Source organism: Sus scrofa, chromosome 15, assembly GCF_054392235.1.
Source record: "Sus scrofa isolate SSC_HxYL_T2T_F1_AM1 chromosome 15, Sscrofa_HxYL_maternal_Yorkshire_Landrace_v2.0, whole genome shotgun sequence".
In the NCBI taxonomy this organism is placed as follows: Eukaryota; Metazoa; Chordata; class Mammalia; order Artiodactyla; family Suidae; genus Sus; species Sus scrofa.
The window spans coordinates 102,335,065-102,359,827 of NC_139397.1; the positions used below are offsets into that span (position 1 = coordinate 102,335,065).

The 24,763-nt window shown below is 34.7% G+C and overlaps 1 long non-coding RNA gene across 8 annotated transcripts in view; it reads left to right on the forward strand.

Annotated features, from left to right (window-relative positions):
- Positions 1-24,763, forward strand: part of LOC102158086 (uncharacterized) — a 54,698-nt gene that overhangs the window by 13,980 nt on the left and 15,955 nt on the right. Inside the window, exons 2-7 of one of the 8 annotated variants that reach the window (XR_014829879.1) lie at positions 2,787-2,871; positions 6,622-7,082; positions 8,227-8,329; positions 9,956-10,039; positions 12,684-12,788; positions 19,432-20,132. This is a non-coding gene — a long non-coding RNA (uncharacterized LOC102158086). Of the gene's footprint in view, positions 1-2,786; positions 2,872-6,621; positions 7,083-8,226; positions 8,452-9,955; positions 11,644-12,683; positions 12,789-19,431; positions 20,133-22,790; positions 24,678-24,763 lie in introns of those variants that run through there. The other 7 variants (XR_014829886.1, XR_014829885.1, XR_014829884.1 and 4 more) reach the window with 7 other exon arrangements.

Below are 24,763 nucleotides of genomic sequence, written 5' to 3' on the forward strand. Positions count from 1 at the left end.
CTTTCCATCTGTTTGGGTCATCTTTGATTTCTTTCATCAGTGTCTTATAGTCTTCAGAGTACTGGTCTTTTGCCTGCTTCTGTAGATTTCCTCCTAGGTATTTTATTCTTTTTGATGCAATGGTAAATGGGATTGTTTCCTTAATTTCTCTTCTAGTTTGCTGTTAATGTATAGCAATGCAAGAGATTTCTATGTATTAATTTTGTATCCTGTAATTTTACTAAATTCATTGATAACCTCTAGTAGTTTTCTGGTAGCATCTTTAGGATTTTCTATTATGTTATCTGTAAAAAGTGGCAGTTCTGCTTCTTTCCCATGGCTCTGTGTTGAAGGAAAGATTTGATAAACGGCAGCTATCATTAAATATAAAATAAAGGGATATAAGAAAAGCTGCTCTGCCAACCTTGAACTATTCTTGTGAGGCTTATAAAAAAAAGCTTGTTTATAAAAAAAGCTTTTATATATCTAAATTACTTTTAAAACCATTCCAGACTGATCATTAGGCCTATATTTGTTCATGTTTAATTAATTTAACTAATAATGGAATATTAATGCAATGAACATAGAAGAAAATTCGAAAGTATTTTGTTACTTAGTCATGAATATTTATAGGCAAATCTGCTATGACTTAATTACTTTCACATGTTAAAAAAGGAAATATTAATTAAATTTTAAAATCCCAAATTAACTATTGTAAATGAAGTTTTGCAACTAGAGCAGGAAATGATTGGCTTAAGGCTGTGCCTGGATATTAAAATTCTTTTCCAACTAATAAACCTATCAATTCCAAGTCCAATACATCAAAATCAAAATCAATTTGAGTGTTTTATATTGGGCATTTAGAAGCATTTGCTGAAAATATTTTAAAACCTATTTTAATAACTTTATGTAATTATGAAATACCTTGCTTTAATTAGATAATTTTTAAATTACACATTGCCATTTCAAATTAGTTTATCATTTTATAATATCTAAACCTATATAATTTCAGGAAAAAAATGCTTAAAATTAAAAACTCAACTCTAAATACTTCAAAATATATTAACATATGTTCTGTGATTATTTTTTAACTATGCTCGATTTAACAAAAGAGAGATATATTTTTATCCTTTATTTGACAGATATATCTATATATGTGCTTTAAGACCAAATTACTTTTTAACACTAGAGAAAATGCCAAATTTCTGAACTGCTACCAAGTAGTTTGATAAATTTAGGGTGAAGAAAAATCACCGAAATATATGAAAATATCTAACATTCTGTATGAATTAAACTTTTTTGTAAGGTCAATGTAAATGCTACATATACTATGTAATATGTAAGCCATTCATTCTCTCAACCAGAATCATATTAGCATCTGCTTCCGCATATTTATTCTTTGATAAATATTTACTGAGTACCAGAGTTGCTAGAAGGATCTAATATATGATCAAAATAATAAGCCCAATATAATTTTGAATAAAAAAAAAACCTAAATATAGTTTGAGTATATTTATCATGTCAGTTTTTTTTTCAAATTTTGTGACTTGTTTGCTTATAATGATTTCATATAAAGATTTCATTAAAATATTCACATTTTGTTACTATTTATTAACTAGAGTATTTGATTTGCCAGTCTCATTCTCTCATTTTGCTCAAACAGTATGAATTAAATTTTAATCTTTTTTTTTTTTTTTTTTAATTTTCCCACTGTACAGCAAGGGGATCAAGTTATCCTTACATGTATACATTGCAATTACAGTTTTTCCCCCACCCTTTCTTCTGTTGCAACATGAGTATCTAGACATAGTTCTCAATGCTATTCAGCGGGATCTCCTTGTAAATCTATTCTAGGTTGTGTCTGATAAGACCAAGCTCCCGATCCCTCCCACTCCCTCCCCCTCCCATCAGGCAGCCACAAGTCTCTTCTCCAAGTCCATGATTTTCTTTTCTGAGGAGATGTTCATTTGTGCTGGATATTAGATTCCAGTTATAAGTGATATCATATGGTATTTGTCTTTGTCTTTCTGGCTCATTTCACTCAGGATGAGATTCTCTAGTTCCATCCATGTTGCTGCAAATGGCATGATGTCATTCTTTTTTATGGCTGAGTAGTATTCCATTGTGTATATATACCACATCTTCCAAATCCAATCATCTGTCGATGGACATTTGGATTGTTTCCATGTCCTGGCTATTGTGAATAGTGCTGCAATGAACATGCAAGTGCAAGTGTCTCTTTTAAGTAGAGGTTTGTCCGGATAGATGCCCAAGAGTGGGATTGCAGGGTCATATGGAAGTTCTATGTATAGATTTCTAAGGTATCTCCAAACTGTTCTCCATAGTGGCTGTACCAGTTTACATTCCCACCAGCAGTGCAGGAGGGTTCCCTTTTCTCCACAGCCCCTCCAGCACTTGTTATTTGTGGATTTATTAATGATGGCCTGAATTAAATTTTATATTTATCCTGATATATTCTGAATGTAAGACTTGATTGAATTCTTTTAATTTTTGTATTTTTCGGTGTTTAAGATTATTATTAATCTTATCTTTATCCTTTATAGCATATTCTATTATTCTATTACAAATAAAATAACAGTATCTATTTTTGGAATTGAAATGTCTTGATTCTGTGGCATATCTTTAGTTTCTACAGCATAGATTTACATCAATGGATGACAAATCTTTGGTTCTTGAAGATGTCCAACTAGTGCATAAAAGCCAGTTGTCAAGATAATAACTTGGATGTTTGTCACTTTTCACATTTGTTTTGAATTCTCTGCCAAAGCCATATATTTATCTTTTAGGGGAAAATCATACTAATGAAAACAAGCATTTGTCTCCAGAGTCAAACGCCAGAAGTTACAGGCCAATGATAAAGGAAATCAGAGGGTGAGTACACTTGTAAGAATTATCATTGATATGCATTTCTTCCATATCTCTTTTTCCCTTTGACCTTTGTAGCAGTCTATGTTTTTGTGACTGTGCTCTGAGTAAGTCTATTCAAGGCAGCTCCACTGTTTCATTAAATTACAAATCTAGGAAGCAGTGGGCAGTAGGAAGTATAGCTGTCAGAGAACAAGGTGCCCCTCTTATACTGACACAATCGATGCAGATATTGAAGACTACGAAATATGCTTTGTAACTGATTATGAAATGTTGATAGTAGAAATAACTCAGATAAAAAATATCAATAAGATTATAGAAAATAAAATCTATTTTACTTTAATTATATTTATTTATGCTTTCTAAAAATTATCATTGTAAATAGAACTTACAAGTTGGTATGACTAATTCTAAGCAACACTCTACTCTACTAACCTGTAAAATAGTCCCTAATATGTCACTGACTATTGTTGGGAGACACTACAACTTGCTCTTGTAAGCTGTATGTCATCAGATAAGCCAAATTACAAGATTCTGAAGATCAGGAACTGTGCTTTCTCTTGGGGAGTTCATCCACAGTGTTTAAAATCAGGACTTAGACCTTTGTACATCAAGCTGCAGAAGGAACAGGGCATATCTCCGTTATCAACAATAAAGTATGGGGTTTTGGGAGGGGTGAGAGTTATTTGTTATATTTTGTTTTATTTTGTTCACAACATTAAAATTGCACTTTATTTTAATTAACCACATGTAATTTTTAATTTTTAAATAGTGGAAGCATTTTCTGAAATAAGTATATTTTTTTATCAAAAAAGTCGATGTCTCAATTTATTGTTCAAGGTCAGTCAATATTACACTCAAAACACTGCTCCTGAAAAATTCTTGTAAATTCTAACATGAGATTTATAATGTATCTACAATGTTCTTCTTAATAGACTTTATTTTTAATAGGATGTAGACTAAAACTATACAGCAATTGAGCAGAGGATTATGAAGCACCATATGGGCTTCTAAACTAAGAAGATGATACACACAGGTCCTGCCAACTACTCCTCTGTCTCTCCTTCCCCACCTGCCAGTCTCCCACCACATCCTGAATTCTGTCATGATATTGGGTGCCTTTGGTATAAATTATTTAACAGTGGTCTCTGTTCCTCAGTAAGTATCTTTTAATCATGAAAAGCAGAAAATAAAAGAACCCTAACATTATGAAAAATCAGTGACCTGTTTCAAGTTACAGGACTATCTACATATAAACATTTCCAAATGGAGATAAGAGATGACAATTACCTGACCACAATTGGAGACCAAGGCTAAGTGACAAATAGAAACTGACAAAATTAAAGCAGAGCAAATTGCTCAGAGCAGCAGCTAGACTAGCCCTGGCAGGTATAAGAATCGAAGCATAGTAGTCTGTTTTCTCTCTCCTGTTTATGGTCAACTTTTAAGCATTTTCTCTTCTTTATGAAGATAAACCCTTCCCTTTTCTGTTTATACTTCTTTCTGTTGTCTAAACTTAGACCTTTGAGTTTAGATGACTTTAAGTCATAAAAAAAAAAAGTTGTGTACAATGCTCATTAAAACATGAGTTTAGGGGAGTTCCCGTCGTGGCGCAGTGGTTAACGAATCCGACTAGGAACCATGAGGTTGCGGGTTCAGTCCCTGCCCTTGCGCAGTGGGTTAACGATCTGGCGTTGCCGTGAGCTGTGGTGTATGTTGCAGACACGGCTCGGATCCTGCGTTGCTGTGGCTCTGGTGTAGGCCGGTGGCTACAGCTCCGATTCAACCCCTAGCCTGGGAACCTCCATATGCCGCGGGAGCGGCCCAAGAAATAGCAACAACAACAACAACAAAAAAAAAAGACAAAACATGAGTTTAGGGATATACTACCAGCACATCTGTGGCACCTCTTCTGATGGGAAGAAATCAAGGTCGGCCTAAGGGAAAATAATGCTGTAGGGAAAGGGTTTGTTTGATATGTATTCTTTCCCATTCACCCTCATTGTCCTTTCTCCTTCCTCTCATTTAAATGGGGACTGTGCATTGAAATGCTGTGTATATATATGTGTGTGTGTGTATGTATATATATATATATATATATATATATAGTATTGCTTAAACATTTTAATCTGGAATTTCAATTACTAGCCTTGCTTTTCTACCTGTGCTGTCTGTGCCTCTCCAGATTTGTCTCTCTGATGATTTCTGCCCCCTCTGCTCCTCTTTTTGGATCTTCTTCCTCTTCATTTTTCTCCTTTTCCTATAAAAGCAAAAAGATATAATTACAGTAAAAGGTATGATGGAGATCAAAAAGGGTAAATGGTACAATTTCCATGTCTACTTTTATCAATTTCTATTTGTATAATATTTATTTTTCCCCAGAACATATTTACCTTACAACTAGAAGTTTGCAATCTTTGACAAACATCTTCCCATTTCCCTACCCTCCAGCCCCTGGCATCACTACCCTACTCTCTGTTTCTATGGGTTCAGCATTTTTAGATTCTACATATAAGTGAGATCATACAGTTTTTGTCTTTCTCTGTCTTATTTCACTTAGCATAATCCTTCAAGATCCATTCATGTTAAAAATGGCAAATTTCCTTCATTTATGGCTGATAATATGCCATTGTGTGTGTGTGTGTGTGTGTGTGTGTGTATGCACATATTTGTAAAATTTTCTTTATCCATTCATCCATCTATGGACACTAAGGTTGTTTCCATGTTTTGGCTATTATGAGTAACATAATTTTTTTTAATAATATTAAGGGCCTATCTTACTGGGAGTTTGCTTCTTTTAACTCTTTACATTTTCCTTTTTAGGGCTAAGTTTTTAGATATGACATGTTTTTTTCTTAGCCCATAGTTACATGTTTCTCTAAGTAATACTATCAGGCTTATGACATACCTATTTCCAAAAAAAGCAAATATTGGAAAAGGAGAGGCACAGACGGGAGAATGAAGGGCAGGATAAAGGAAGAAACCAGATATTTCTCCCTATCTCTCTCTACTTTGGTTGGCTTTTCTGATTAAATGGCTGTGCCATTTCCATGGCTCCAACTCCCACCTTCTGTGATCCCAGCTTTCTTTTGACCAGCATCTATCCTGGTCATAGCCTTCATCACATGAGCTCTGGTAACACATTGAGCCCTAGACATGGGAGCACCTCTCTGCAATAGCTATCTTCTCAGTTGTTTCACTCTTCCCTGTTCACTGTCTTGTCTCTTTCATGGCTAATGTAAAGAGGTTCCTTCTAATAAATAATTCTGTTTGAACTATCTGTAATGGTTTCTGTTTTCCTGACTAAACCCTGATGGATATAAATATTGTAGTAGAAAGAGTTCTACAAATAAAGTCAGAAGAGTTGATTCCATGTCCTAACCGTGACTAATTAGCTAGAAGGTTTGGGTGATATCATTCAACCTCAGATTCATAAAGTTGCTTTACAGTGCAAGTACCATAGTTCATAGTGAAATCTCCCTAACTCACCTCCATTAACAGACTTGTAGGATTCATAAAAGTTCTGCATTCCTCCTGTCAGTAAAAGACACCGACTGACATCCTCAGTGGCAGAGCAAAAGCTCAGAGCTTGTTTTCCTTCCAGGCATCTATGCTTCTTCCCCTACATGCCAATTTATATTCTTACCAAGAGTTGGTTGTATTTATTCCAAAACCAGTTTTTGCCAGTTATTAGTGTAATTACATAACATAGTTAGTGACAGAGACCAAACTAGTTTGGTGACTTTTACCTTATAGATATATAAAATGAAAGGATTGGAAGCAAGTGAGAATTGACATTTTGGAGCACTAGAGAGCTGGTGGAGAACAACATTCCTCCCGACATCCTTCCTCTGGTTGAGGAAAGTCATTAGAATTGATCCTCCAGATCCATCTTTCCAATAAGAAAGGAGTTTTCAAACTGCCTCCAGTTGCTACTAACAGTGGCTGAGCTTCTGACAAGCAAAGCATCTGATATAGCCTTGCTATAGAGAAGAGGCAGGAAAGAAGTGGAAGATCAGAGGCTTGAAGTGCCAGGAGGACAGCTTGCATTCTCATCAGGTCTGTTGCAAGAATGCCCAAGGATCTCTGCAGTACAGCAAGACAAGAGAAAAGGTGACATAGCAAAGTCATTTTGACAGTTGCCACTCCAACAGATACACCTATCCAGGGAGTATGCCAGAAACAAGATATTGCAGGTAGTCTGCCTGCTGTGAGAGGTAAGAAGATATTCAACCTATGACAGATATTCCATATCAGGGTCATGCATCAGGAGGCCATTATCAGGTCCTGTGAAGAACTCACAACTGGTCATGCCACAAGAGTGCCAACACTTGAGCACCTACCATACAGATGGAAGCCACAGCCAACAATAGACAGATAGGTAATTTCACTACCACACATAAGGGATGATTCTCATCTAGAAGCAAAAGTTACAATCAACCAAGAAGTGTATAGCCAACTTGCTATGCACTGTTGCTATAAGGACAAATCTCTTCCCTTTCTCTCCTCATCAAACCAACACCAGAGAAAGAAGTGTGGAGAAGAAAGATGTCTTAATAACCAAAATGAATGTCTTATTAACTACAAATGACAGAATTTGTAGTTAGGTAATTTAACTACAATATTATGAAGAAAGCCCACTAAACAGCAGGTAAAATGAGTGACTTGAAAGAACTGCTACTGAAAGACTAGTAGAAGTTATTGAAAATTTTATCTGTTACATGTTTTTCCTCCCAAATTGAGAGTCTATCAGTATGATTCTTTGAAAATCACTTTTTTTCCTTTGCTTTTTTTTTTTTTTTTTTTGCTTTCTAAGGCTGCACCTGCAACATATGGAGGTTCCCAGGCTAGGGATCAAATTGGAGCTACAGCTGCTGACCACAGCCACAGCCACAGCAATTGAGGATCTGAGCCATGTCTGCAACCTACACCACAGCTCACAGGAACACCAGATCTTTAACCCACTGAGAAAGACCAGGGATCAAACCTGTGTCCTCATGGTAGCTAGTCAGATTCATTAACCACTGAGCCACAACAGGAACTCCAAAAATCACTTTTATAATCACATCTTTAGCAGATACTTTCAACTATAGTTGGGGCTTCTTCTCTAGGTAAACTCACATTGCAAAATTAAAAGAAATAAGCAAATCAAAAGTATTATCAGAGATTATGAAGAGTAAAGAGATAGAAAAATAGAATTTAACAACAACAACAAAAAAATAGAATTTAACAACAACAATATACAGCCCTGGTCAATAATTGCTTCTTCAAAGTATAAGGACATTTGTATATCAAGTGCTAGGTTTCCATCCCATTGTAGAACTCCTTTTCTAAATGTTCAGTCTACTCTTTCTAATCTAGCACCTTCTTGCTGTCCATATCTGCCTAAGAGGATTGTCATCTCCTAAAATGAATTTCTCCTCCAAAAAGAAGAGAAAAGCAAAGTCACAGGAAACCAAATGAGGTTAATATGTTTTAATGATCTATCTTGTGCCTTCCTGACTTTAAAAATGAACATTGGATATTTGCTTAATGAAAGAACTCTAGAAAGAACTGATTAATCAAGAACATCAGAATTTATTTCATGTAAGTCATTTTTTATCAGTCAGGCCTGCTTAACCAATAGTACCCACTAACTGCTAACTAAAATGCGTAATCCATACAGATACTTGTCAAACTCTTTAAATTGCATGGGAATTATACATAGACAAACATCCTGAAAAAAAAAAAAATAGGTCTACATTCATTCGTGTTTAAGCAGATTATGGATGTTTCTATGTAATGTGATTTGACAGCACTCACTCTAACCAGAAAGACCCTCAGAAATTACCTGTCACAGACCCAAAAATTTCTGTGATTAAGGTAAAGGTTATCAATGTTGCTTATACATCTATGTGTGACTGGGTCACCATCTGTGCAGTAGAAGATTGACAGAACCCTATAAATCAGCTAAAATAGAAAAAATAAAAATCATTATAAAAAATTAAACAAAAATAAAATTGAAAGCTTATATATATATATATGTTACTCTTCAGCACTTTTGCATGAATTAATTGATCAACTGATGAGTTCCAGTTCTCTGAGAGATTAGTACATAGGTAAGCTTTGAAGAAAAGGGACCTTAAAGAATGTTAAAATAACAATGCTTCTCCCGTTAGTATCTGAGGACTAGGGAAGTTGGGACTGATTTGAGACACTGTAGAAATGGGAAAGGCTTGCCCTAAAGCAAATATCATACTTTCTCCTGCAATCAGGCTTCTGTATCATTTAATTCTTATCTCAAATTTAAAATAAACATATCTGCTTTCCTAACCTTGTGTTTTTCCCAAAGAACATCCCTGAAATTTTGAAAGGAAATTTGCTTTTATTCTCATCTTGAGTCAATTGATATGATATTTGCTTAGACATTAGAGGAGAAATAGTGGACAGAAGATGAGACCAGAGCCTAAAGAATGTTAGGTTCTTATTAACAGGAAACAGCTGGCTTTGCTTTCTTTCCCAAGACCTCTTGAATAGTTCGTTGCTTTTCAATGTTTTTTTTTTTAAACTACCTGAGCCAAAACAACGGCAAGCTTGATTTTTAAAATAGGATCAGTGACAAATGCTGAAATGCCAAGTTGAAATGCACAGGATACAACCAAGCAAAATGCAAGAAAGAATTTGGAAGTCAGATTAGGAAAATGTGGGTCCATATTTGTGCCTGCCAACCGCTCTGAATAAACTGTGCTGAGGTCAAAGATACACTCGGGAGTTTATTCAAAAACACACACAGACCAAGGAGGCAGATGCTGTTTCTCCTTCGGTTTTTAGGGAATTTTTAAAGTAAGTTTGCTAGAGCATTTCCCCCAAACTAAGGATTTCCACCTTTCTTTGTGGATGAAGTTCTTTTTCACAGTGACTAAACTTCCATCTGGGGTAGCTTAGGACTCTGATATTTTTCTAGTTCATGCACACTATTATAAGATATTTTTCCCACTTGGAATTAGATTCCACTTGTGCTTCTGGGCTCCTTCAGATAGGTCATGCTGAGGTCAAACAGCAACTCCACAATGGAAAAACTGACCAGTACATGTTTTCTAAATGTTTGCAGACCACTCCTCCAATAGATGAGTACTCCATGTGGATAACCAACTGAACATTTCCTAAAAATCATAATTTATAAGACTAACAAGAGGTATGTTTAAGATTTTAAACCCAGATTATACAGCTTGTAGTACATAGTGAAGATAATTGTATGCTAGTATATATTACAAAATAATGTTTATAACTACTTTGAAGTTCTCAAATATAATACATTTTAGATTATAGAAGCTTTGGATCCTCAAGTCATCGATGCCTTAAAAAACCTATTCTTAGGGGAATAGTGTTTCAAAAAGCAGTAGGAATATATTTTAATAGCCTTTTTAAGAAAATTCTTGAAAAAATTGTAGTACTGAACACAATTCCTATTGAAGCTTTTCATAAGATAGCCTTCTACTTTAAATTGCAAACAATGGCTGTGTTTCTATTAATTCAGATTTGCTCCTTTAAAATTGCAAGTATTACTAATAATATAAAAAGACACAAAACCAACAATTCTGAGAAAACAGTCTATTTAAAAGTTATATGTTAAACATAAATCAGTAATTGATATAATCAGTAACATGGTATTGTATTATACATAGAATGTATAGCAAGTGGCAGAGAAAAGAGTGAATTAGGAAATCAAAATATAATTTGCAGATCTCTGGAAAATGTCTCTAAATATGATCAAATTATGTACTTAAATAGAAAAGCAAATGCTTTTTTCAGTCTATATTACATTATTGCTACAAATCATTCACTATAGGTAAGGAAAAACCGAGGAACTCTGTTCCAACTTAAATAGATATATAATGTGGAAAAAAGAAGCAACAACTGTATTTCTAATATATATTATTTTTCCTTTCTTCCCCAAGTCATTACGGTTCTTTCAATGAGATAATGTTTCTTGACATACTTGTCTGTATATGTTCATGCTATTTATGGGCAGAGTTATTAAATGGTTTGTATTGTCTGTGTTACATAATTTCACTTGCACAGTTAGTAACATTTGTTAAGTTGATATATACATGAAGTCAGTCAGAAAGCCTTGTTTTTCTGAATTTAAGTATTATCATTATATCTTAGCTTTTTACTGGCAGTGTTTAAAGTCATCAGATTTTTCACTCATTTATAAATCAAAAGAGAAATATTTTTGGTAAATGTTTGGTAAATCTTGGAGGTCCCTAGAAAAGAAGCAGTGTATTTTTGACCTCAAATATCTTAAGATAATCATAAGATCAGCATTCAAATAAGGACTTTAATTCTGCTCATCATACTAGAGTACTTGTACTATAAATTAGGAAAGTAAATGTGAGAATAGTAACCAGCTGAATTGGTCATTTGCCAGTACATCAAAAATGTCCTAAGCTCTAAACAAAGGTTTTAAACACCAAGAAAGAAAGGAGGGAAGATAGGAAAAGAAAACTTAGTTCAGAATAGATTAATTCACAGAGTGTTTCAAACATTAGCCTTTCTATTCTGTTGTTACAGCTAGAGTAAGACCTGGTTTTCCAGGGAAATCATTTCCCTTGCCACCTAATTTCTTAGCACAGGTCATCAGAATTCAGGGAAATTCCAGGCAAACCATATTCTCTGTTAGCCTTGGTTTTGAAATACTAGTTTTGAAATACTCACTAAGCAGGTACTAGTGATTTTTGAGAATTTTTATTACATTATATTGAAAAATAAAGGAAATTGTATCTGTTAATGAACAATTACCATGCTTCAGTCATAATTTCAGGTGCTTGGGATATATCATTATATGATTCAGAATAGCTAACTGCTATAACAACCCAATAATTTTCAGGACTTAATATAACAGAATACTAATTCTATCTCAGGTAAAAGATCACTGGTATGTTTGATAAGCTGCCATCAGGAGGTGATTCAGGAACTCAGGTTGTTACTATCTTGGGGCTCCACTACCCTATAGAGAACATCAGTCATTGGTTGAACTCTCTGTAGTCACACAGCAGTTGCAGGAAGAGAGAAAACAGGGAGGTCAGGCCTTGAAATAGTACATATCATTTCATTCACATTTCATTGACCAGAAACAAATCACAAAGGTAGCTGAGAAATCTAGTCTACCTGTGTGTCTGGGGAAGAAGAAAGATTTGAAAATACCTACCCAATGTCTCCTACAATCAACTTTAAAAAAAAAATGGGGGAAAAATATAATTGTAATGTATACATGCAAGGATAACCTGACCCCCTTGCTTTACAGTGGGGGGAAAAAAAAAAAAAAACAAAAAAACAAACAAAAAAAAAAACTCTGGTCTTCGGGAATTTACATTCTATCCGGGGGGAAAACAAGTAATTTACAAAAGCTTAAGGAATTATAAATTACATAGTCTTTTATAAGGTGATAAACCATACAGTTGCAGGTGGGGATGAACATGAGAAGAGGAGAGAAAACACAGAGCAGGATAAGAAGTGCCTTTTGACAATGACATTAGGTGGCTTAAGTAATGCAGAGCCTAGATCATTGGAAAAAGAGACCATCAAAGAAAGGGGAGGCCAATCACTGGGGCCTTCTTCTTTACCAATAATTTTACAATATTAGAAAAAGGACTAGTAAGCCAGAAACTAAAATAACAGAGAATAGGGGGTTGGTGGTAGCTTGTGAGTTAGTTGATAACAGAATTAAGGAGAAGCAGTGGGCAGTTTGATATGGAATTCAGAATTTTCAAGACGATGGAAAAAGAATGATTGAAAGCAGCAAAGAGGGACAAAGAGAATGTCTGTCCCATCTTCAGGTCATCCAGTACAAGAATTGTAGAGAAAACAGCAGCCATCACCTGAGAAGTCTTCAGGGAAGGAGTGCCCTATGGAAGAGGCCAATTCTCACTAGAGAAAAAAAGGTAAAGGAACCATTCAAGAGGTCAAGAATATCGAGATTTTGCTGAAGATGGAGTGGCCAGGAAATCTGGGGCTTTCTGTGGTGACTGACATGAAAAGAGATGAATGGAACATTGAGACAAGCCTCGGACAGGGAGAGCAGTGGAAAAGAAATTTCAATACTTTGATGAGATACAAGGGCCTGAAGCAAGGCATTGCACCATTTTTCTTTGACTAAATTTAACCCACAATTTGAAGAGAACATTTGTTTTGGAACCAAATTTTCTAAACTATTTTATATTCCTTTTTAGTGTTTTAAATTAAAACTGATTTTAAATCCATCTTTGATGAAATTCTAGTCACGATTCTTCTTCTGAAGTTTAAAGGTACATAAAAATACATTTCTGACTTATATAAACATAGAATCACAGATTCTCAGGGTTTGAAAGTTTTAATTCACTTGGTTCAACCATCCAGCTGATATTGGAAGCCTTTCTAGCCTATTCTTGCCAAGCTGTCTTCTGGACTAAGCTTGAACATCTCCAGGGATGATGTATTTAGTGAGTTGGTTAGGAGCGTGGGCTCTAGAATTAAGCAGACCTAGATTTAGATTCCTTTCTATCATGTCCACTCATGTGAACTTTGGCAAGTTGCTTAACATTTTTCTCAGAGTTTAATAATCTTAATCTATAAACTAAAGATAATATTACTACTTGCAGTGTTATGCTAATGAAATAAGACATGTACAGCACTTGGCATGATGCCTGGCACATAGTAAATCCTCAGTAAATTATCAATAGCATTATCAATATTTTTATTCATGCCATTATTATTATTACCTTCCAAGGCAACATCTTTTAGTATTGGATAGCTATCTTAGAAAGGTCTTCTTTCTGCCACATCATAGAAAAATCTGGTTTGGGGATGTAATTTGGCAAAATAAGTGTTCCATTAGCTGTAACTCATCATAAAACTCAGAATTCCTTGTGTTCCCATTGTGGCACAGTGATAACAAACCCAACTAGTATCCATGAGGATGAGGGTTTGGTCCCTGGCCTTGCTTAGTGGGTTAAAGATCCTGTGTCACCATGAAGCTGTGGTGTAGGTCGCAGATGTGGCTCGGATTCCACATTGCTGTGGCTGTGGTATACACAGGCAGCTGTAGCTCTAATCCAAGCCCTATCCTGGGAACTTCCATGTGCCATAGGAGCAGACCTAAAGAAAAATTTAAAAAAGGCAAAAAAAAAACCCAAAACTTGGAATCTCTTGCAAAGAATGTGCATAATCTCATAGATTATCCTATAAGGATTTCAGGATATCCTCTCAAAAGCATAGACAGAAACATTTGAAATATTAAATCTCTAAAGCCTTGTCAGTGCTGTCTGTTTGTTCACATTTCTTCACTTCACTCATGTGAAGTGAAGAAATGTGAACAAATATAATCTATTACCTGACACAACTGGGCAGTAACTCCTATGGCAAATTTAAATTCAGTAGGGCTCATAGTAATTGATTCACTGTCATGGAAAAAGCATCTGTTATAAGAATAAACAAAATTTTATCAAAAATATTCAGATTATTAAAAATTCTAATAATCACCTTTCTAAATTTTTATATTGTTGTCTGAGAATAATAATTTCTCAGCACTGTCATTTCTAGATCATCCTTGCAGTCACTGTGCATAGATACATATTTCAATCAGTCCACCTAATCATGTTTCTATACTTTTCCATGTACTTAAGAATGTAATTCAGGAAACAGTTTTTAATAGTATATTTCCTAGAAAGAATTTTATACTAACATTTCATAGCTTAAGCCAATCTTAAGAAGCGTTCATTATCAAATACTGAAAAATGGCCGGCAGTCGGTAACAATGATTTCAACAAGATTTCTGTTGAAACTATTAACTACCATAGAGGAGTTCCCATTGTAGCTTAGTAGTTAACAAACCCAACTGGTATCCATGAGGACATGGGTTTGATACCTGGCCTCACTCAGTGGGTTAGGGATCCGGGGTTGCTGTGAGCTGTGGTGTAGGTCACAGACGCTGCTCGGATCCTGCATTACTGTGGCTGTGGTGTAGGCTGGCACCTGCAGCTCCAGTCTGACCCTTCACCTGAGAACTTCCATATGCCACAGGTGTGGCCTAAAAAGACAAAAAAAAATTATTAACTGTTGCAGCAATGAAACTTTAGAGCCCTTATTTTTAAATTGTTTTTATAAAATCTGTCGTTTTGAAGTTTCGTTAGTAGGAACAAAATGTGTTTTGGATGCCCCATTTTTCTCTAACAGCCTTCCTTCTTCATATTTTTCTGTTCTTTTTTATGTTTGAGTTAAATATTATTTATCATTGATGTTTTATATAATTTTGTAGAATTTTTCTTCCTTGTAAATTTTGAAGGGACAGGGTCAGCCTCCTTCTGTTAATTTATTCTCACTGGATGTGAAGAGTTTTCAAAGGAACATGAAACAGCTTGACAACTATTTTTTTATAAAGCAAGCATACCAATGAGTTGACAAAGATTAGAATTATAATCTAATGTCTACTAATGTTTTATAATTTATATTTTATTCATATTTATTCACTCAAAAGAATATATTGGTTTTATCAAACTTATAGCATAGTAAACAATACTATAGTCAAAATTTCCTTAAATCCCTGTAAAAACAGAAGAGAAAAGTGTAAACTCATTAGCATTGAGACCACAGCTTGGTGGCCAAGGGGGACAATAAAGAAATGATAGGGATTCTTGTATCAACTGGTGATATATACATAAAAAACATAGCATCGAAAACTCAGACTCAGCAGCCATCTGTTACCATCTGCCTTCTGTTTGCCTGGTTTAACCACTCCTGGTGATGAGACACTCACAGTTTATAAGGGAGAATGTTTGTTAGTTTTAATCTAATGGTTCAAATGATATTTGTAATAGTCAAAATCTTACTGTTACTCTTTCTGAAACAAGATGGAACAATCAATTTGAATTTTAATAAAGCTCTTCAAGGAGTTGAAGACAGCTGACATATCCCTTAGTCTTCCTTACTCCCTAGGAAACAACTCAGCAACTTTATCCACTCTTTGTAGAAAGTGAGACCCAGGTACTGCTTCGCCCCAGTCACCACCATCAGTTACTAATAAAATGAAGAGAGAGAGAAGTTGGGTCTACCCTGCAGATATAGGATACACAAATATGGACCTGTGAGTTCAGAGTGCTTCAGAGCTCAGTGATTTAAGTGAGTCGTAAGAGTGTTATAGCATATTTAAAGATAGCTTCTAGATACTCTACTTGATACTGTTTAAATTTAATGTTTAAAAACTCTGACTTTTTGAGGAACCCCCATACTCTTCTCCATAATGAGTGTACCAACTTACATTCCCACCAGCAGTGTAGGGGGGTTCCCTTCTCTCCACACCCTCTTCAGCATTTGTTATTTGCTGACTTCTTAATGATGACCATTCTGACCTATGTGAGGTCTATCTTTCTATAGTTTTGATTTGTATTTCTCTGATAATTAGTGATGTTGAGCTTCTTTTCATGTGTCTGTTGGCCATCTGTGTGTCTTCTTTAGAGAAATGTCTGTTTAGTTCTGCCTGTTTTTTGATAGGGTTTTTTGTTTTTTAGTTGTTGAGTTTTATGAGCTTTTTGTGTATTTTGGAAATTAAGACCTTTGCATCATTTGCAAATATTTTCTCCCATTCCATAGGTTGTCTTTTCATTTATGGTTACCTTTGCTGTGCAAACACTTGCACATTTTATTAGTTCCCATTTGTTTATTTTTGCTTTTATTTCTATTGCCTTGGGAGACTGACCTAAGAAAACTTTGGTACAATTTATGGCATATGTTTTGTCTATGCTCTCTGCTAGGAGTTTTACTGTATCATAGCTTATTTCTAAATCTTAGGTCATTTTGAGTTTATTTTTCTGTATGGTGTGAGGGTATGTTCTAACTTCATTGATTTACATGCAGCTGTCCCACTTTCCCAACACCCTTTGTTGAAGAGACTGTCTTTTCTTCATGTATATTCTTGCCTCCTATGTCAAAGATTAATTGACCATGGGTGTGTTGGTTTTTTTCTGGGCCACTATTTTATTCCTTTTTTCCATATGTCTTTTTTTGTGTTGGTACCATACCATTTTGATTACTGTAGCTTTGTAGCGTTGTCTGAAGTCTGGGAAAGTTTGGCTTATTCTTTATTTCTTTTCCTCAGGATTGCTTTGCAATTCTGGGTCTTTTATGGTTGCATATAAATTTTAGGATTATTTGTTCTAGTTCTGTGAAAAATGTCAGAGTAATTTGATAGAAATTGCATTACTTTGGGTAGTATGGCCATTTTAACAATATAGCTGCCATATGATCTAGCAGTTCCACTCCTGGGCATATATCCAGACAAAAAATATAATTGAAAACTATACATGCACCTCTGTGTTCATAGCAGCACTCTTCATAATCATTAAGACATGAAAACAGGAGTTCCCGTCGTGGCGCAGTGGTTAACGAATCCGACTAGGAACCATGAGGTTGCGGGTTCGATCCCTACCCTTGCTCAGTGGGTTAACGATCCGGCATTGCTGTGAGCTGTGGTGTAGGTTGCAGAAGTGGCTCGGATCCCGCTTTGCTGTGGCTCTGGCGTAGGCCAGTGGCTACAGCTCCGATTCAACCCCTAGCCTGGGAACCTCCATATGCTGCGGGAGTGGCCCAAGAAATAGCAACAACAACAACAACAAAAAAAAAAGACAAAGACATGAAAACAATGTAAATGTTCATCAAAGATGAATGGATAAAGACAATGTGGCACATACACACAATGGTATACTACTCAGCCATAAAAAAGAATGAAATGCCATTTTTAGCAATATGGATGGAACTGGAGATTATTATACTAAGTGAAATAAGTCAGAAAGAAAAAGACAAGTATCATATGATATTACTCATACGTAGAATCTAAAATATGACACAAATGAACTTATCTATGAAATAAACAGACTCACAGACATGGAGAACAGACTTTGGTTGCCAAGTTGGAGGGAATGTGGCAGAGGGATGGAATAGGAGTTTGGAGTTAGCAAATGCAAACTCTTATATATATATAATGGATAAAGTCCTGCTGTATAGTACAGGGAACTATAGTCAATATTCTATGATAAACCATAATAGAAAATAATTGATTTTAAAGAAAGAATGTATATGTATATATAACTGAATCACTTTGCTATACAGCAGAAAATAACACAACATTAAATCAATTATATTTCAGTTTTTAAAAAAAACCACTGATGTTGATTTATTGTTTTTTTTATGCCTGCACCTGCAGCATATGGAAGTTCAGGGGCTAGGAGTCAAATTGGAGCTGTAGCTATAGGCCTGTGGCACAGCCACAGCAACACCAGATCTAAGCCACATCTACAACCCATGCCACAACTTGTAACAACACAAGATCCTTAACCCACTGAGTAAGTCCAGGGATCAAACCCACTCTCACTGACACTGTGATGGGTTCCTAACCCACCGAGCCACAACAGGAATTTCTGATTTGTTTTTAGACAGGTCATTAATTCTCTTCCATCCACAAACTTTCTTTATATTCCCACTTCGATGTTCTACCTTCAGTGAGCCATAACAAATCTTGGTCACAACGTTTTGTTAAATTTCTCCTGTTTTAAATCAATTCATTTCCTATAGCTACCACAACTTTGTCCCTAAACCTTACAATAATGTAATTTTTGAAGTTATATTTCATGTACATCTAGGAAATTTCCTAGTTATCAATATTTCTACACACAAAGATTAGCAAGAAAGAAAAAAGCAAGATAGGAAATAATGGAGGCAGAGAGGACAAAGATATCTATTTTATATTCCAAATATATATTATTTTGTATAATAAGATTGCTATGTATAAATGCTATGACACAAGAAATGAAAGGTGAATTATGGTCATAACATTTTAAATATTTCTTGCCAGTTACTCAAGGTATGATTTCTAGCGTGAAACAAGATAAAGCATCAATTTTAGGTATTTGTATCTTCAAAGTTTTGAAATTTATATTTGAGCAAAAACTTCTGTAAATATGGAAAGCTGATATTAATGATTCATAGTGAATTTGCCAGATTTTTCTTCTTTTCTTAACAGTCTAAGACCATCTACCATTTACGAGTTTCCTTTTCATCTTCTCTAAATAGCAACACTGCTATACAAATATTTTTTATATACTTGACCTTTGCATAAAAAGTTCAAGCAATCAAATTTTTAATTTATTTTTATGAACACCTAGATTTGGCTTAACATTTATCCTTGCTTTGCAACATATAAATAATCCATGATAACCTTACAAATTTTGTTTCTTATATGATCTTGATTTAGAGTGAATAATCTGAGTGGTAAAAGCCCTGGAAGAGTCTAGCTTGATAATTAATTAATTAGTAATTACTTATAACACTCTTTTAACACTTTTAAACACAAACTTTCTTTTCTGCTATAAACAAATTTAGCTGCATGATAGTCTGAATCACTTCCACTTTTGCCATTTCATGACAATTTGGTGCATTATTATCATGAGAAGTCAAAAATTAAGAAACTAGTAAGAAAATTACCCAATTACCACAAAAGGCTTGGTTCCAATTGGAATTTTCCACTTTGATTTCTAAGAAACTTTTTCTTCTTGACAGCTGATACGTAATTGTGCTTGAAATCTCTGCCTGCTGATGACCTGATTCTCTAAGGTAATTTTCCAGCCAAAGGAAGGGGCTTAATACAGCAGGTTTTGTGGTGCCTACATAAGAAACCTGGAATGTGATACATTATACCCAGATCGCAAACTAAGGGTCAAACAGCTGCAAAAAATAAGACCTTTACTCATTTAGACATGAAGTACCGCCAAATTAGGAGATTTCAAAAGCATATATCCTCTCATCTTCTTTGTATGTTTCAAATCAAATACAGTTATTCCTTAATTTATACACATTTGAAGGTACAGAGATCAAGAAAAATGTTTTAAGATACTAACAGTAAATCTCAGCTTGTAAAATTGGATAATGTAAAAAATAATATCCGTCTTAATATTGTCTCTATTCGTAGTTAAAAGAAAAATCTAACTTTTCTTATAATGAGTTTTCAACGTCTTTAACATAACAAATTATTGAAATGCTTAAGTTTTATAATTAACTTTTTGTACAGCAGTTTTATGTAGTTACCTTTAGTTAGATTTTCAAGATTTAATACTGTTGTTCTATTTTTATTCTGTTTTCATTGTCATTAAAAATGAGTTATTAAACTGAAGTTAATATTTATAAACTTAGAAAATATTTTTTATTGAACTCATATTTGTGATTTCCATAGCTGCTATTAAAACTTTGAGCACATTTAAAAATTACTCCATGTCTTCTGTCCATTTATAAAGGGTTTTTGTAGAAATACTAAATACAGACTAGGTATATATTTCTATATTTCTCAGGGTATTAAAACACATGTAATTTCACTCAGAAAATTAGTTCATACAAATTTAATTAACTGAATAAAACAGCTTAGAAACTTTTCCTTGAAAATTCACTTATAATCAAATTTATTTTCTTCAGTAATAAAGCCTGTATTTTTTTTTGCTGGATATTAGCTCTGACCCATAATTTTTCATTGTGCACTATATAAATTCTATACGCTAACCAAATGGTTTTATCAGGGAGGAATTGCATTTAGCATGAGTCAGAGCAGCTTGGAAAAGATTCCCTTTAAACTCAACAGACTTTAGTCTCTTGCGTAAAAGAATCTCAAGTGGGCAGTCCAAGGCTGTCTGAAAACTACTGGAGACGTTATAGGATCAAGTTGCTTTCAGCTCTCTGCTTCTTCATGCCTTTGTATGGCCCTTATCCTCAGAGTCTAAGATTTCCGCCCACCTGAGTTCCAACTGTTTTTTGGCCTTCTGGACAGTAGCTTGGGAAAAAGAGAGAAGAAGGACATGCTCCTTCTCCTTAAGGAGACCTTCCAAAAGTCCCATGCAGTGACACACTTGTACTTATATTTCACTGCCAAAACTTAGTAATTAGCTGAACTTGGTTTCAAAGTGGAGATGAAAACATAGCTTTTTTTTTAAATCTGGTTACATGGTTGCTCTGAAATAAAGTCTCAGCAATTGAGGGAAAGCAGGAGAATGAATGCTAGAGCAGGGAACTAGCACTCTTCTGGCATACTTATGCGTCCATTGTCATTTGAATAAAACTGTATTTCCATTTCTATATATCAGTTCAGGAAACTTTCTTTTCCTAAAAAGTCTTCCGCCCTTCCTGTATTACTTTTATTGAAGCTCTAGCTATTCTTCAGTGACCAACTTAGCTCTGTTTCTGTCTTTTCCAACTTCCCTGGACTTTGCTCAAAATTCAGACAATATTTTTTATCAGTACGACTTGTTTGGAACTCATTTGTGTTCAGTCTCATTAATAATTTATTTCTGTGTCTATGTGCTATATTCCCAATGATGTCTGAGTTTCATAAGTTCAGATACCATGCCTTTTGCTTCCCTGCATCCCGGGGGCCTAGGGAACATAACATTATATCTGTCTTATTCCATGAGGCAGTTGAGATAGCCTACGTAAAACATTCAAAAGTGATAAAATGTGTATTAAAATCTGCTGCAGTGAAAATACAAACTGAAATAGGAAGCCAAGACATAAAGAAGAGAAAAGTACAAAGTATAAAATGTAAAATTGGAGGTGGTAAGAACCTATTTTTAAAACTTTTTATATTGGCAACATATTTGACTAAAATACATATTCGACTGTGCTATATATGATATTTCTGGTAACCACAGGGGAAATGGAAATATGACCAATTGTGAATTACTACTGAAAAGGGAGGAATATTATCAGTAAAAGTTAATCCCTTTCCTGCCACTAAGTTTTAAAAGAAATTTCTCACTTGGGGCATCACAGTGCAGGACTAAATAATGTAGTAAATAACGTCCTTAGTAGCATTCCCATGTCAAATATAGTGATGGGCTTATGAGGCTGTTTGTTATAGCATTCATCAATAAAAGGCAAATAGAGTAGTGAAGCTTTTTTGTTGTTGTCTTTTTTGTCTTTTTAGGGCCGTACCCCAGCATATGGATGTTCCCAGGCTAGGGGTCTAATCGGAGCTGTAGCAGCCGGCCTACACCACAGCCACAGCAATGCCAGATCCGAGCCACGTCTGCGACCTACATCACAGCTCACAGCAACACCAGATCCTTAACCCACTGATCGAGGTCAGGGATTGAACCCGCAACCTCATGGTTCCCAGTCAGGTTCATTTCCACTGCACCTCAACGGGAACTCCAGTTTTTTGTTTTGTTTTTTTATATATAATGATTTTTATTTTTTTTCCATTATAGGTGGGGTTAATAGATGCAGACTATTGCCTGTGAAGATTTTTTATAGAGGATCAAAGTTTAATAATTTTTTTTGTTTGAAATAGGGTGGGAATAAAAATAATGGTAGTAATAATTGAAGCAGTAAAATAATTGGAGCATATCTTTCAATCATTAATACCTAACATACTCTTAAACTCATTTCTGAGTTAGACCAGATGATAGAAAATTTGAGGTGAGTACATCCATATTTGTGAGCTGTGAAGCTGTGGGAAAGTGTCATAGGGTAGAGATAAAAGCACAGACTCTGCCACTTAATTACTTGTAGAACATTGGGTAAGTTACTTAAGCTGTCTTTGCTTAATTTCCTCATCTACAAAATGAGACTAGCAGTAGTACCTAGCTTATTGAGTTGATATGAGCATTATAATAGTAATAATAAGGTTCTTAGAACAAGAGGTGGTGTATGATAACTGCTGTAAAGTGGTTGCTAATTCCTTTAGATAATAATGTTGATATACATGAAAATTGAAAAGGCAAATCTAGGTTTTCCTCTCAATAGATGCTCACAAAATATTCATTTCTTCCTGATCATGAAGAGAGTGGTAATAGCTATTATATAGATGAAAGAAAACATTTTACATTACAATTCAAAATTTTAGAAATATATTTTTCATGTACTTTGTTTTACAGTTTGGGTCATTGACATCTCACCATGCAGAGAAGAATGGAAAAGGAAATGCAAATATGCTCAGTATTATTTTATAAATCAAATCTTAGAATAGTTTGTAGGACCAGACAAAAAAGAGGCACAAGAAAATGGCATAAAATGGTCATCTGTGAATTTTGAGATTTGGGAGATTCATTTGGCCACTTGTTATTTTCATTTATTTATCTAAAGTGAGTATGTAACTGTGAAAACAAATTTATGAGCTATAAGAAAGACAATCACTTTCTGTCCTTGTTAAAATGAAAATCTTGGTAAAATGCAAGAACCGCTTATTACTGGATTAAAAGTAATACACAATGTTATTTTTCTTTTAAAGCAAAATAATGTACTAACTACTAAATTAGACGGTAAATTTATATTTAAAAAAAAATATAATGTCAGTCATAGCAAATGGTTTACATGCCAGTAAACTTGATTTTTGAGAGTGACATCAAAGGTTGAACAATTTTCAGGTATCCAATGTAGCAGCAACTTTTTGGAAAGGAGATTCTGACCCATTATGCCAGCAGAATTCTAAATCTTCAACCTAGCAACATTTCAACCCTGTCTCACTATCCAGAAAGGTCCTTTTTTAAGTGGACCTTTTTCTACATTCACTTCCTAAGAGAGGCTGTCATCTTTGTAATGACCTCCTGATCATCCACAGGTTATTTCTTTTATACTTGAAAGATTAGCTGACCCCCCTTGAAAAGATAGTTTCCAAATGAACCATAAACTCCCGAAAGACAAGGACAGTGGTTTTTATCTCTATATAGATCCAGAAATTGATTCTGTGCCTAACATTAAACAATTGTTCAATAATTGTTTGTTGCTGAAAGAATGAAAGTCAGCAGAGTGTCTTTCCAGGGGTATGTTTTATGTACTTATAAGAAGCCCCCTTTTTATGAACAGAAGAGGCAGAACAAAAAGAAAAAGACCATTCATTAAAGAAGAACAAAGGAGAGATTCATACAATAATCTCTCCTCTCAGCCAAGGGGAATAATTTGGTGATGCACCTCTGGAGGGATCTGGTAAAGGAGAAGGCAAAAGAAGATGCTTGAACTGCTATTGGCTTAAACAGTCATCCACCTTCTCTTCACAGTTCAGAATTTGTTACCTTAAATCATTATCAGTATAACCCAGTTTAGAAATGTATGACAAGATATCACCTGTGGATTTGCTAAGAAACGGTTTGCTTAGTTGTAATTCATTGCTATGCATTTGTATGGCCTACAATGTTTGAAAAGTGAAAGACAAATCTCATCTGCCACCACTGGAAGAGAGAGCTATTACCCAATTTTCACTCAGATAATTGATAATTAAATGGAAAGAATTTAACTTGTTTTTGTAGGGAGGAATTCTAATTCCTCACCATTTTAAAACTCCCAATGAAATATTGATTTAATCAAAGATCAATGAAGCTAAAGCCAGGCACAGTAAGGCTGCTGGGGTGCAGGCTCTGATTGCACAGATTGCTTTGCAATCACATTATATCCTTCACAACATAGAGATTTGATGACCCTCTCTTAACCCAGTGATCTACTTCAGCAAACTCAAGGAAACAAAACTTGTCTTATATGCCTATTGGGAGCTAGTATAAAGACATAATTAGTGAGGTTTTTTCCCTGGCAAAAATGTCTAATTTTATATACTTGAAATTTTCTAAAGGGACAGATCTTAAATTTTTTCACCACACACACACACAAACACACACAGTGATAACTATGTATAAGTGATGGCTAAGTTATTGAGCTTGATTGTGGTGACCTTTCCACAATGTATACATATATTAAAATATGAAGTTGCACACCTTAAATATATATAGCTTTTATATGTCAAAGACATCTCAATAAAGTTATTTTTAAAAATATCTCATCTGAATTTCATAAAGGTTTTAGAAATACCTTCCAGCTTTACAGAAATAGAGGATATGGAAGAATAAGCTGAACCATGCCA